The sequence below is a fragment of the Panicum virgatum genome, chromosome 3K (assembly GCF_016808335.1).
Source record: "Panicum virgatum strain AP13 chromosome 3K, P.virgatum_v5, whole genome shotgun sequence".
Taxonomy (NCBI): domain Eukaryota; kingdom Viridiplantae; phylum Streptophyta; class Magnoliopsida; order Poales; family Poaceae; genus Panicum; species Panicum virgatum.
In genome coordinates this window covers 59858903-59870903 of record NC_053138.1, presented here as the reverse complement: position 1 = coordinate 59870903, position 12001 = coordinate 59858903, and the positions used below count along the sequence as shown (strand labels likewise).

Here is a 12001-nt window from a genome sequence, read left to right as displayed (position 1 = left end):
CAATCAACCATATTCATTATCATCATCTTTCACTTCTTACTCTATGTGGCAAAAGGGTTAAGCAGTCCCAAACCGTGAGAAGCGGACGATTCGAATCGAATTTGTTAACCTGGCTAGGCAGACCTAACACACACGCATGAGAATCGACGTCTCGCTTCGCCCACGCGACTTTTCCCTTCAATTCCCGCTGCACGGAACAGGCCCACCGCCCTCGACTACAAGAATCCACGCCACAGTACGGCGCCGGGTCGTAAGCCTTCTTGCACCCGCATGTGGCCGCATGAGAAACAACGTTCAAAGACGGTGGGAAGGTATGTTCCGGCTGCTGTTCAATCCAGTACTTAAGCTTACCGATTACCATATTTCTCGGCATGTGGTTAGTACGTTCAAAAGCTTAACCACCACTACCACACACTGCGGCCTTATCCATTATCACTAAACAGACGGGGTATCACAAGTACCACAACCCTGCCCGTGAGCTTTATAGTTGCAGCATGTAGTAAACATTCAATTTCTATAATTCTCGCGAGTGACAGGAAATCACTCGACTTCTACCGAACCATTAGCCTAGCCACTAACGACCTACACATACTAGTGTTCAAGCATAAGTACCTAGGATTATGCAGTTAAGGTTCCAAGCAACTCCTGTAAACTTAAATACGCAAGTAGATAGAAACAATAATAAGTTGCATAAATTTAAAATAGATAGGACATGCTCCGGGGCTTGCCTGGGAATAACACTAGGTCAATGTTAGTTAGAGAACAATTGCTCGGTGCACATCTTCCTTCGGTCATACACATCGGGATCCATCCATCCATCTTCTGGATGTGTCCACCATTCACCGTCTTCTGGCTCGACTTCAATCGTCACATTCTTCACGTGGTTCATCTATCGTACCTAAATGAAATGCAGCAATGCATATGTATGAATGCACAGTTTCGAGTTGCTCAACAATGTCGATGTTATTATTTTTCCTTCACGATAAAGTTGTAGTCTAACATAAAGTGACTTGGATGTAAAACTTCTTAATTAATATTTCCTGGGCAGTCATTTATAGAGTAGTAATTTTATCTATATTAACTCATAAAAGTGCTGGGTGTGTTGCTTTTCTTTTATATAAATACAGAAAAACATTTCAACCCCAAAAATAATTCTCCCGGCTAGGGAAGATAAATGCTGGTAATGAAATTTGACCAGTAGGTTAGATTCCTTAAGATGAGCTTGTGGTAGAGTTTTCAGGATTAAAAGAGCTACACAGCAAGCATGAGAATTAAGATTCTTTTTCTAGGCATTTATCTAACTACAAATCTACAGAGTAAACTACTTAGTTTCAGTGGCTAAAATTTTACAGGCATGTTCATGTACTGAAAACCAAGCTCTAGTAAAAATATGAGATTTTTCTAATGAAGGAAACTAGGGTTTTTTGTTTACAAAATTTATTCATGAATAAATCAAAAGAACTAGTTATACATTACTAAAAATTCCCAAAATTTTTCTATAGCATATAGAAACTAAATTAAGGCTTCTGTAAAAATTTCAGCTCAATAAAACTAGTATAGAACCCTGTGGATTTAATTCTATTTAACATAGGCATAAACCAAAATCTAATGAAACCTATAGTTAGATTTGGCAAAATGTTCTCAAATTTTTACATTAATCTACTAATCTATGGTGTAGCACACTGTCCAAAAATTAGCCTTAGTTCATGACTACAACAGGAGATACATTTGTGTGCTATTTAATCTAATCTTTATCCTAGATTAAAATAGAAGCATAATATGAACATGTGACTGTAACAAAAGTTGTAGTTTTTGATCTAAGGATTCCAAAACATTTTAGTTTGCATTTTTCTGATTTTTTTACGATTTTATATGGAATTTACAAGTTTGCTGTTTTTGAAAACAAAAGAAAAAGGAAACGAACTTTTGCATCTAGGCCCCTGGATTTCTGTTTCTTCTCACGGGAGTTCCTTGCCGGAACTGGACAGAACAGGGGAGGGTCGGGCGGCCGTTTTCCGGCGAGGAGAGGCACCGGAGGTGGGGGCTAGGTTGGGGAAAATAGAGAGGAGTTCGAGCCGCACCTGTAGATGGTCTCGGTGGGGGCTGGGGTGGCCTGTGGCGGGCTGTCCGCGGGCGCCGGCGGCCGCCGGCGGTCCTGTACCGCGGCTGCGGCACTCCGGCGAGGGGGAGGCGGCTTGGCTGGGCTTGGGAGCTCCGTTGGGGCGAGGTGAAGCCGTTCCCGAGGTCAATTGAAGCCGTGGGAGGGCGGAGGTGGGAGCTCGATAGTGGGCAGGGAAAAACGGCGGCCATGGCTCTTGGCGGCGGCGGCCCTAAGCGCCGGGGAGAGCTCGATTCGGCTCGGAGATGGGAAGGCAGTGGACAGGGAGGTCGGGAACGTGCGTTGCGCGAGCTCAAGAGGAAGGAGAGGACCGAGGGCGCAGGGAGATGGAGAAGGGGCGCACGGCACGCCACGTCGTCGTCGTGGCGGTTCGGCGTTCAACCTCGACGTGCGCGCAGTGGACGGCGACGCGTGGCGAGGTCGAGATGTTTCAGGGAGGAACCGGGGCGGAGAGGGCTGGGGCGCAGCAAGAGCGCGGCACGTGGCCGATGGCGGCGGCGAACGCCGTCACGGCGTGAACAGAGAAGGGAGATGGAGGTGATGGCATAGCTGTAATTAGATCGAAGTTCAAAATTCGTTTTGCAAACTCAATTTTTCTCCTTCTATATGGCCTTAAATGAAAAACTTTTGAATACGAAAGTTGTTCAAAATTTCGAGATCTACAACTTTCGTTTTAGGCACTCTTTCATTTGCACACTGGTTTGAAAGATAAAAATTGAAACTTTAGTACATTTGAAAACATCGTATACGCTTCGGAAATCACATTTTTCTCCCATTTTTGTGTAGCAACTCGAAAATCTTTGAACACAAAAGTTGTTCGTCTTTTGAAAACCTACAACTTTGGTTTTGGACAAAAATTCATTTGAGCTATATTTTAGAAATTATTTTCAAAGCAGATTATTTTGAAATTTGACAGATAATTTAAATCTTTGAACACTACGGTTCAAAGGACTTGTCATTTTATGTTCAAACTTTTATTTTCTCTCTTTGACTTCAACAAGACTTTGATTTAACATGATTTTAGAGAGACGCCTATTCGATTTCATATGTATACTTGCATTGGTTTACAAAATTATTTACGGTTTCTGACCTATGCATCTATACACATACACATGCATGCACACATAAATGTATTCGATTCCATTTTCTTGGTTGATTATGCATGATATCATATTTAATATTTCTTACTTAGCATTTTAAAACTCTGGGATGTCACAGCAACAGTTTATTTACCAATTCTTCCATACGACCCGGCATTCAAAATGTAAAATGGTGTCTATTGTTGTTTTGCATCATCCACTGTCTAAATCGAAAGTGTTATTCGTTTAAGTAGTCCCTTTTTTGTTGGAAGAAGCCTCTCACAGAGACGACATTCTGTTTTCCTACGCAACGGTTTGAGACGGTTTTATACCATCAAGAACTCATGATCAACATGGTGGTGTGGCTATCATTTTCACCATTGCAGCTACCTGCAAAATAAAAATAAAATCACCATTGAGGCTAACTTAAAATAATAGCTTTGTATCTTAAAATGATTCTAGTTATTTTCTAGTTATTAATGGCTGTAATCACTGGATCAGCCATTAACATTGGTTGGCAGCAAAAGTTCAGGATCCTGCGATCATCATCAGAGGGAGGACACACCTTTCAATCCATCGCTTAGATGGGCTGCAGCCCAACATCGAGCCCACTCTCTTATTATTAAAAATATATATTTTTTTAAAAAAGATCAAATCCCCGCAAGACGGCAAGAGTCTTTTGACGCCAAGTGTCCTTCCTCCTCGCCTCGGTGCCGGCCGCTCGCCGCCGCCGCCGCCGCTCGCCGGCGCGCAGGGAGCACGGAAGGAGCGAGTCCCATACCTCGCGCGTGATCCAACGCCGCGCGGCGCCATGGCTATTCCGGCCGCCTCGTCATCCTACCATGGAATACAAAACCGCTCGATAATCGCGATTATCGGTGAAATTTACCGTTACCGCTGTTGACTGATATTGGTTTTCAATTGATTTTTCGATGGATTTCAATCCAAATTTCAAAAATTCAAAGAAATTTATAACTAGTGTGGAAAAAATTCTATAAAAAACTAGAGCCTCTCTATAGTCTAGAATGATGTCACATATTAAAAACAACCACCGTTTGCTTAGACAAAAAAATGTTTCCAATACTAAAGCCTGATAAATGATGCAAATCCATCGATAATCAATGCAAATCAGTTGATATTCAACAATTTTGGTTGATTTTCTATTTCCTTTCACCAACTTGACCAAATATGCATGGGGTATTTACTATATTGTTGTATATTATGCTACAAATGGATGGTTATACTGATAATTTGCAATGTAGATTAGTGTTAAATATTAGTGGTGGGAAGAAAGACTTCAATGTTGACTTGTTGTTAAATCAGTTAGGATACAATAGGCTTCAATGTTGACTATAATATGTATGCTTATACTAAAAAAACTATGTCTAACTGGTTTACATAATTATTATAAAAAAGTGTCATTTATGAAAAATGGATGTTTTAAGTGCCTTTCTGTATGAATTATGGATGTGGTCATATGAGTCTGTTACCAATTTGCATAAAACTTGTGTCAATTTATGCTAATATGGGCAATGTGGTTTGTATGGACTATGTACTTTTTTGTATTTATGTGCAATTTCATTTGGTGTATGACTATTTGTGTGGTTTGCATAATTATACATAACATGGATATGTGTAATATGTATCTATAGTTTATTCAATTTATGTCCAAAATATATGTACATGTTTATTTCTAATGCAATTCTATCGTAAGCTACGTATGTATGTATAATTTACCTTATAAAATACCATACTTAACAAACCAAATAAAAATACTATAAAAATTTCTATTTTTCATCTGCTAAATACATTTCTCAGCCGAATTTTCGATAAATCGACCGATTTGCATCGATTATCAATGATAAATCATTGATTATCGATATTTGAATTTGACCTTCCTTATCAGTCGATTTTAGCGATATTTCACCGATTTTCAATCGATTATCGATACCGGAGGGCACTGATAAACCATGTATCAGTGATAACGTAAACCCTGCATCCTACTGCCCCTCGCCCCCCGCGACCTCTGCAGCTTCCGCCTGGGCGCGCCCCCGGCGGGGACGGAGCCTGTGCCAAGTGGCGGCTGGCGGCCGCCATGGCCCTACACCCGCCAACTGGAGGGAAACGGCGCTGCAGCCACGACCAACCCCCGTCGACAGGAGGAGGTAGGGCTTCAACAGTTCTAACTGCTTCGCGATCTAGTTGTGTCAGATTGATGAAGCTACCTGTACTGAAACAGGTGTGACTGCTTCGATCTGCATCAGCAGATAGTTCCTTTTGCGGAGTCCCAGGCTTGGCAGGAGTCCATTGTCGCGAGAAGGAAAGGGTTGGCGGGCAGAGGCGAGGATCACTCGGACACCTTGATTGCTTTGCAGCACCCGCCTGTTTTCACACTGGGCAATGGCACCACCGAGGAATGCCTCCATTTCGACAAGGAAAATCCTCCCTGCGATGTTCATCGCGTTGACCGTGCTGGGAAAGCCACGTACCATGGCCCCGGACAGGTATTTTTTATTAATCTCTATCCGATGTCCACAACTGCACTTCATAGTATTCTTGTGCTTGAACCTTGGTGATGTGTTTCATGGGGAAAAAAATATGGTCCCTGTTCAAGCCTAATAGTAGATAGATCCTGAATTTGAACATACCTTTTGCAATTACTATGAATGAACCCAGCATATCTGTGTTGCTTACAGGCGTTTCTTTTTTTTAGCTTGTTATGTACCCAATCCTCAATCTGTGTTATCACGGAAAGTATCTTGATTTATACCAAAGGTCACTTGAAGAAGTGATCATCCGTGCACTGCACTCCGCGTTCTCTATCAAGGCATCGAGGGTAGATGGCCTCACTGGTGTTTGGGTTGGTATGTGCTGTCGTCCACAAATTTCAAAGTCCATTACCATGTTTCCAATCGTTTCCTTTTTTTCATTTGTTACTTTTTATTTCTAATAGTTATTATAATTAACTATGGGATTGATACTAAGCCCTCTCCATTTTCTCACCAGGGGATCAGAAAGTTGCATCAATAGGGATTCATGTGGTCTTCCCTCGATATATAACTTGTCAGGGCGTCGCACTAAACGTCACAACTGACTTATCCCCATTTGAAATGATTGTTCCCTGTGGCATAAAGGGCTGCTGCATGGGGGAGCATTAAGGAGATACTAGTAAGTTGGCCCGTGCTAACGCTACGGATTAAAAAAATAAACATATTTAAGTGCAGCATCATATAATTATACTCAGAAAGAATGCATACAGGGCTGTGATGGTCAGGAGTCTAACTTCCAAAAAAAAATAAGACCAGGAGCTCGAGCAAATAGGTTGCATCTCTTCTCTTAAAAATCCATCTATACAATTCCACATATTGAATGTGTTTTAATTTAGATGTCAATGGGATTTGTTGATAAATTAAATAGAACTAACATCACATGCATGGAAGAAATATGCAGAAACAAAAAAAATATTGTCAGTGCTGACCAATATGGAACTAACCTCTGCATGTTTTTTCTTGCGATGGAGAGCTGACCAACAGTAATGTACCTCCAGCCCTGACAGTGCCATCAGTAAAGTTTCATATCAAGCTGTAGACAAAATTAGCAATCAGAGCAAATAAAAATATTGTCAATGAGATTAGGGTCTTTCATTATCATGACAACTGAGCTGTGCCGCTGTGCAAGAGAGCACCAAATAAATGGCGATTCAGTGATTACCAATACAATGCACCTCATAAAATTTTTATACAAGCATTCATTTATGTTCATTTTTCAATTTTCATTCCTATAATGCACTCCTGGAAGTTTCTAAAGTCTAAAACTTTAATTGGCATTGTTTCCTTAAAAACACACAGACATAAAGCTACAAAAAGCCTGAAGATCATCGATGCCTAGCAAGATAAATATTTCTCAAAGGAAATGACCATGGTTTTGCCACGGGTGGCGTTCAGGATGAACCGAGCAACAGGAAGTAGAATATATCTATTAAGGATGTTCGGTTGAGTATAGATAATTTCAGCTCACCCTTTAGAATGGAGCTTCTCAAGAATGGAAGACACTTACGCCTACCCCATTGAATTCCACACGTCCCAAAGGCTGGGACCAAGCACTCACATGCATTCTATAATCTGCCATTCAGTAATTCTGCAATCCTCAGAGCATGTTATTTGATCATGTGTATAGGACTTAAGAAACAAAAAGAAAATTCAAACACAGAAGAATAGGAGGGAAATATGCTAACCTGCATTGCCACAGGAGCTTGAAATTTTGAGCCATGGCTTCTGTCAACTCCAAAAACCAAAAATGACACTCAGCATAATTCTTTGTAATGGCCACTGGAACAGGCAAACAGCTAGGTGAAGAAGCCATTACAAACACAATCAGATATCTGAAACAAGCATCTATCAGTCCATCAGCTAATCTTATCCAATCAGCAAGCTTATCTCTGTTCAAAGAGCATTTGCTCACAGAGCATTAAAAAAATAGCACAATATAGAAGTTATCTTACCGCAAAACAAGATCCCTTCACAATGGACCATATGTTTATCAAGTTCACCTGGGACCTAAAAAGCAAAGATTAGCTGGTTAATACATGCAGCTATCCAGTTTCAAGAATTAAGCATGTCTTGATCACTGCAAAATGAAAGAACCACTATATATATCTGCAAAATTCAAGAAAAATATATGCAGGAATTCATTTTCTTACCAGTAAAAGATTGGACTCAATCCACCTGTTCCTGATGGAGGGTGACTGATCTATCGAAGCTGAAAGAATAAAGTAGAATAGAACTGTTCAAACTAAAAAACTATAAGTGCTATATGAAGAGGCGCTAACTCTGCACATATCATGCATCCGCTTGGTCCTGTCAATAAAAAAAGCAGGCATAAGATGGTACATGAAAGTTGTGATTGAGACAAGGAACAGGTAGAACATAATGTTTCAGAAATTTTATGAGTCATCATATGATCGTAAACTTGGAGCATCACGGCATGGTAGGAAGTCCAGTAAACAGGAAAAAAGGACCATGCCTAGTACCTCACAAGATATTTGATCATCAGAGTATATCCACCATGACTTGTTAACATAACAAGACAAAGAAGAGGTCTTAGGGGTCTCAGAAAAATATTATCATCATTTGATCATGATGTTGGAGCCTAAGGGCACAAAGAGAGTGAAAAAGTTAGAATAATTGGCGCCCAGTACCTCACAACATCTTCATCATCAGTTCATATACCTTGTAAGGTAAGGATCTGGAACAAAACTATCACACGGAAAAGAAGATGGCACAACAAAAAGGCAACAACTTAGATGTACAGTTGTACATTTTCATCATAGGCATAAGATGGTACATGAAAGTTGAGATTGAGACAAGGAACAGGTAGAACATCATGTTTCAGAAATTTTATGAGTCATCATATGATCGTAAACTTGGAGCATCACGGCATGGTAGGAAGTCCAGTAAAGAGAAAAAAAAGGACCATGCCTAGTACATCACAAGATATTTGATGATCAGAGCAAATCCAGTTATCCACCATGTCTTGTTAACATAACAAGACAAAGAACAGGTCTTAGGGGTCTCACAAAAATATTATCATCATTTGATTGAACCATGAAACCATCAGTCCACTGATTTAATCATCACTGCATATGGCCACTAAAGATTGAGTCATGCTTAGAAACAAACAAGCATGACAACTTACACTAATCAGATTGACATCAAATCAAAAGAAAGGGAAAGAGATGAGGTGATATCACCTGCTATGTTCATTTAACAATAATATCACAAGAATTTGCCTGCCATCTAAGAGAATTACAGTCTTGAGTCCACCCAATAAGAGAATACAAACATCAGCTGCTATTTTTAGTTGTAGAAACTAAATTGCTAGAGTTATGCAAATACAAAGCAACATCCATATGCTTTTCTGTAACACTCATGTATTAATCCATGAATTAATTGAATTAATCACTGTCATTAGCTCCAAATCTCGCGACCAATGATCAAACCGATAGTTTTCTGGCAGTCTGGGCCAGTTCAGCCCGGACCGGTCTGACCGGTATGGGCGACCGGTCTGACCGGTCTAAACCGAGCTGTTGGTTTTGGGCCCCACATCATTTAAATCACTCTCTTCTCTCTCCCCCAACCACTCCCTTCCCTCACCAGAGCCGTGCTCAGCCCGAGCCCGAGCTCTCTTCCTCCTCCACTCTCACCTCAAACCCTAGGACCCTAATCCAACCATCCTTCTTTGATCCAAGGCCAAGGGAGCTTCAATCGGGTGGGGAAAATCATCTTCTCCAAGTGCTTCATCCTTGGTTGGCTTGGATTCAAGCTCTTAAGGCAAGGACCCCAAGGTAATGGCTAGTGGTTTGATTTGATCTCTTGTTCTAGGGAGAGTTAGGTAGTTTCCTTGGGCATGAACCTGTGCTTGCATCTTAGGGTAGGGCCTAGATAGAATTTATGCTATAGAATCAAGTCATTGTGGGGAGGTAAGGACTCACTCAAGGTAAATCTAGGAGTTGGATCGATCTCTCGCTCTAGAAGGTTTTAGGTAGTTTCCTTCGGTCAAAAACGTTCTAATGGATCCCAGGAACTAGTGCCTAGAAGGTATTTGGAGTTTGTGGGCGATTTTAGCCGCGCCAAGATTTCTAGGTTCTGGTCTGGCTAGGACCGGTCTGACAGGTCGGAGGTACCGGTCTGACCGGTAGCGTGTAGCGTGGCTAAGTCAAGTAGGACCGGTCTGACCGGTGTGGGATACCGGTCTGACCGGTAGGGGCCCGGAGACTCCGGCCATTTGTCCGGATACTATGGTTTTATAGTGACTTAAACATACCGGGTATAGGTCCGGATTCTCCGGACTTGTGAGTCCAGATACTCCGACTATACGTCCAGATACTCTGGATTTTTGGACTTGAGGTGCACACAGGCCAGACCGGCCAGACCGGTGGGGTATACCGGTCTGACCGGTGTGGCTGGGCTGAGCCGGGGTAAGTAGGTGTTGTTGATACAATTGGTTGGAAATTTATTTGGGTATTGGTTACTTGTATTTTTTTTATATAAAATCATGCATGCATTCTCATGCCATAAGCATTTGCATACGTGTAGCAACCACGGCAGAGGAGGTCGTATACGCGGTGGTTGCGGAGCCACCGGAGCCCCAGGGGCAAGCCCCACAGCAGGAGGTTCGCGTGGAGCCGGCCCAAGGCCCGGCTAACCCCAGTACTGAGCAGCAGGCACAAGGCAAGCCCCGGTGCATGTCCTATTACTTTTAAATTTATGACACCTACTTATGTTTCTAATACTTGTGCAGTAGGTTCAGGAATTGGTTGGAACCCTAGTTGCATGATCCTTAGGTTCCCCTGAGTTATACTAGCATGTATAGGACGATAGCAGTGCTATGCTTAATGGTTCCCGATAGAAGACGAGTGATCTCTTGTCACTCGCGAGACATAGGATGTTAGAAGTCGAGTAATTTCAGGTTACTCGCGAGATGTAAGATATATATATTGATATTCCAGTACATGAATTATTGAATTTTTGATATGGAAATTGAGACCGGACGGGGAATGATGAGAATGTTGGGGATGGCAGCAGGACAGGGTTTCTGGGTGCCTTAGCCCCGTCTGAGTCGTTTAAGGACCGGTCGTTGTGGCAGTGCTGATCGGGGATTGAATTGTACTAACCGCATGCCGGGAGTAGGAGGTAGTCGAAACCGGTAAGCCTAGTACTGCCTTGCTTCGAAAGTACAGGACTCCATCTCACCTCCTGGGGTAGTCGAGTAGTCGCAGAGAAATGGGGTTGCATGTATTACTTTTGGTGGTCTCATGTTGAGCTCGGCTGACCATATGATGGTGGGGCGGTCCTGTAGTTCGAGGCGGGGAGAGGAAGGGTTGGTGCGTGTGGTCCGACGGGGCTTATACGCATCGTGTTGGTTAGGTCCACCTTGCAAGGTTAAATCGGATCGATTCGCCGTGTCTCGCGGTTATGAGGGCCTTGATCTCTTTGTCACCTCGTAGAAAAGAATTTAGTAGTGTTAGTGATAAATGATGCGACTATTTTGAATCATTATTGTAATGCTCCAAGATGATTGAGTAGATGTGCTAACATTAGATGAGAGTCTTTCTATATAGAACCTGTGGCTAAAACATTGTAAGTAAGGATTCAACCCTAGATGCTTTTCTGCAAAATAACCACCAGCCAAAGGCCTTGCATGTCTAGATATGTGGGCTAAGTATACCCACTGGTCGGGTAAGCCTTACTGAGTATTAGAATACTCAGGGTTTGTTGCCACAAATTTTTGTTACAGGGCACCAGGACGTCGATTTCTGCCCCTGCCGCGTCAAATTTATCCGCAGAGATGCAGAGGGGTGGGAGGTGGTGGAGCGAGAACCCTAGGTTAGAGGTTTGTCGGGATGCACACCGTTGGGCAGGGTGTGCACCCTGTCAGTTTTGTTGGGACCGGTCCGACCGGTCTTGGACACCGGTCTGACCGGTGGAGGCGTAGTACGCCCATGCACACCGGTCTGACCGGTGGAGTGCACCGGTCTGACCGGTGGTGTAAAGGCTGAACCAGTGGAGTTAGAATGGATGTAGGACCTTTTTGTTTTCGAACTTCAGACCTTCTATTGTAAATTTTTGTAAATTAATCTCATGTATTTGAACTCAGTTTGTAAAGTTTATCGTTTCGTCGTCGTTGTGTTATAATTTCAAGTATTGTGTTGTGCTTGTACCATCTGCGCCCTCCTTCGCGTGGGACTACCGGTGTTGTTTCGATCGGGCCGTGGGTTGAGAAAAGATCGCCAAATTAAGCCGTT

General features: G+C 42.4%; 1 long non-coding RNA gene across 1 annotated transcript; it reads right to left on the bottom strand.

The window, feature by feature from the left end:
* Positions 1-7050: 7050 nt before the first annotated feature.
* LOC120699988 lies at positions 7051-7980 on the bottom strand. Its single transcript, XR_005685749.1, has 3 exons — positions 7898-7980; positions 7433-7754; positions 7051-7335 (listed from the first exon to the last, which is right to left on the bottom strand). It is a non-coding gene; the product is annotated as an uncharacterized LOC120699988 (long non-coding RNA).
* Between the last annotated feature and the right edge of the window lie 4021 nt (positions 7981-12001).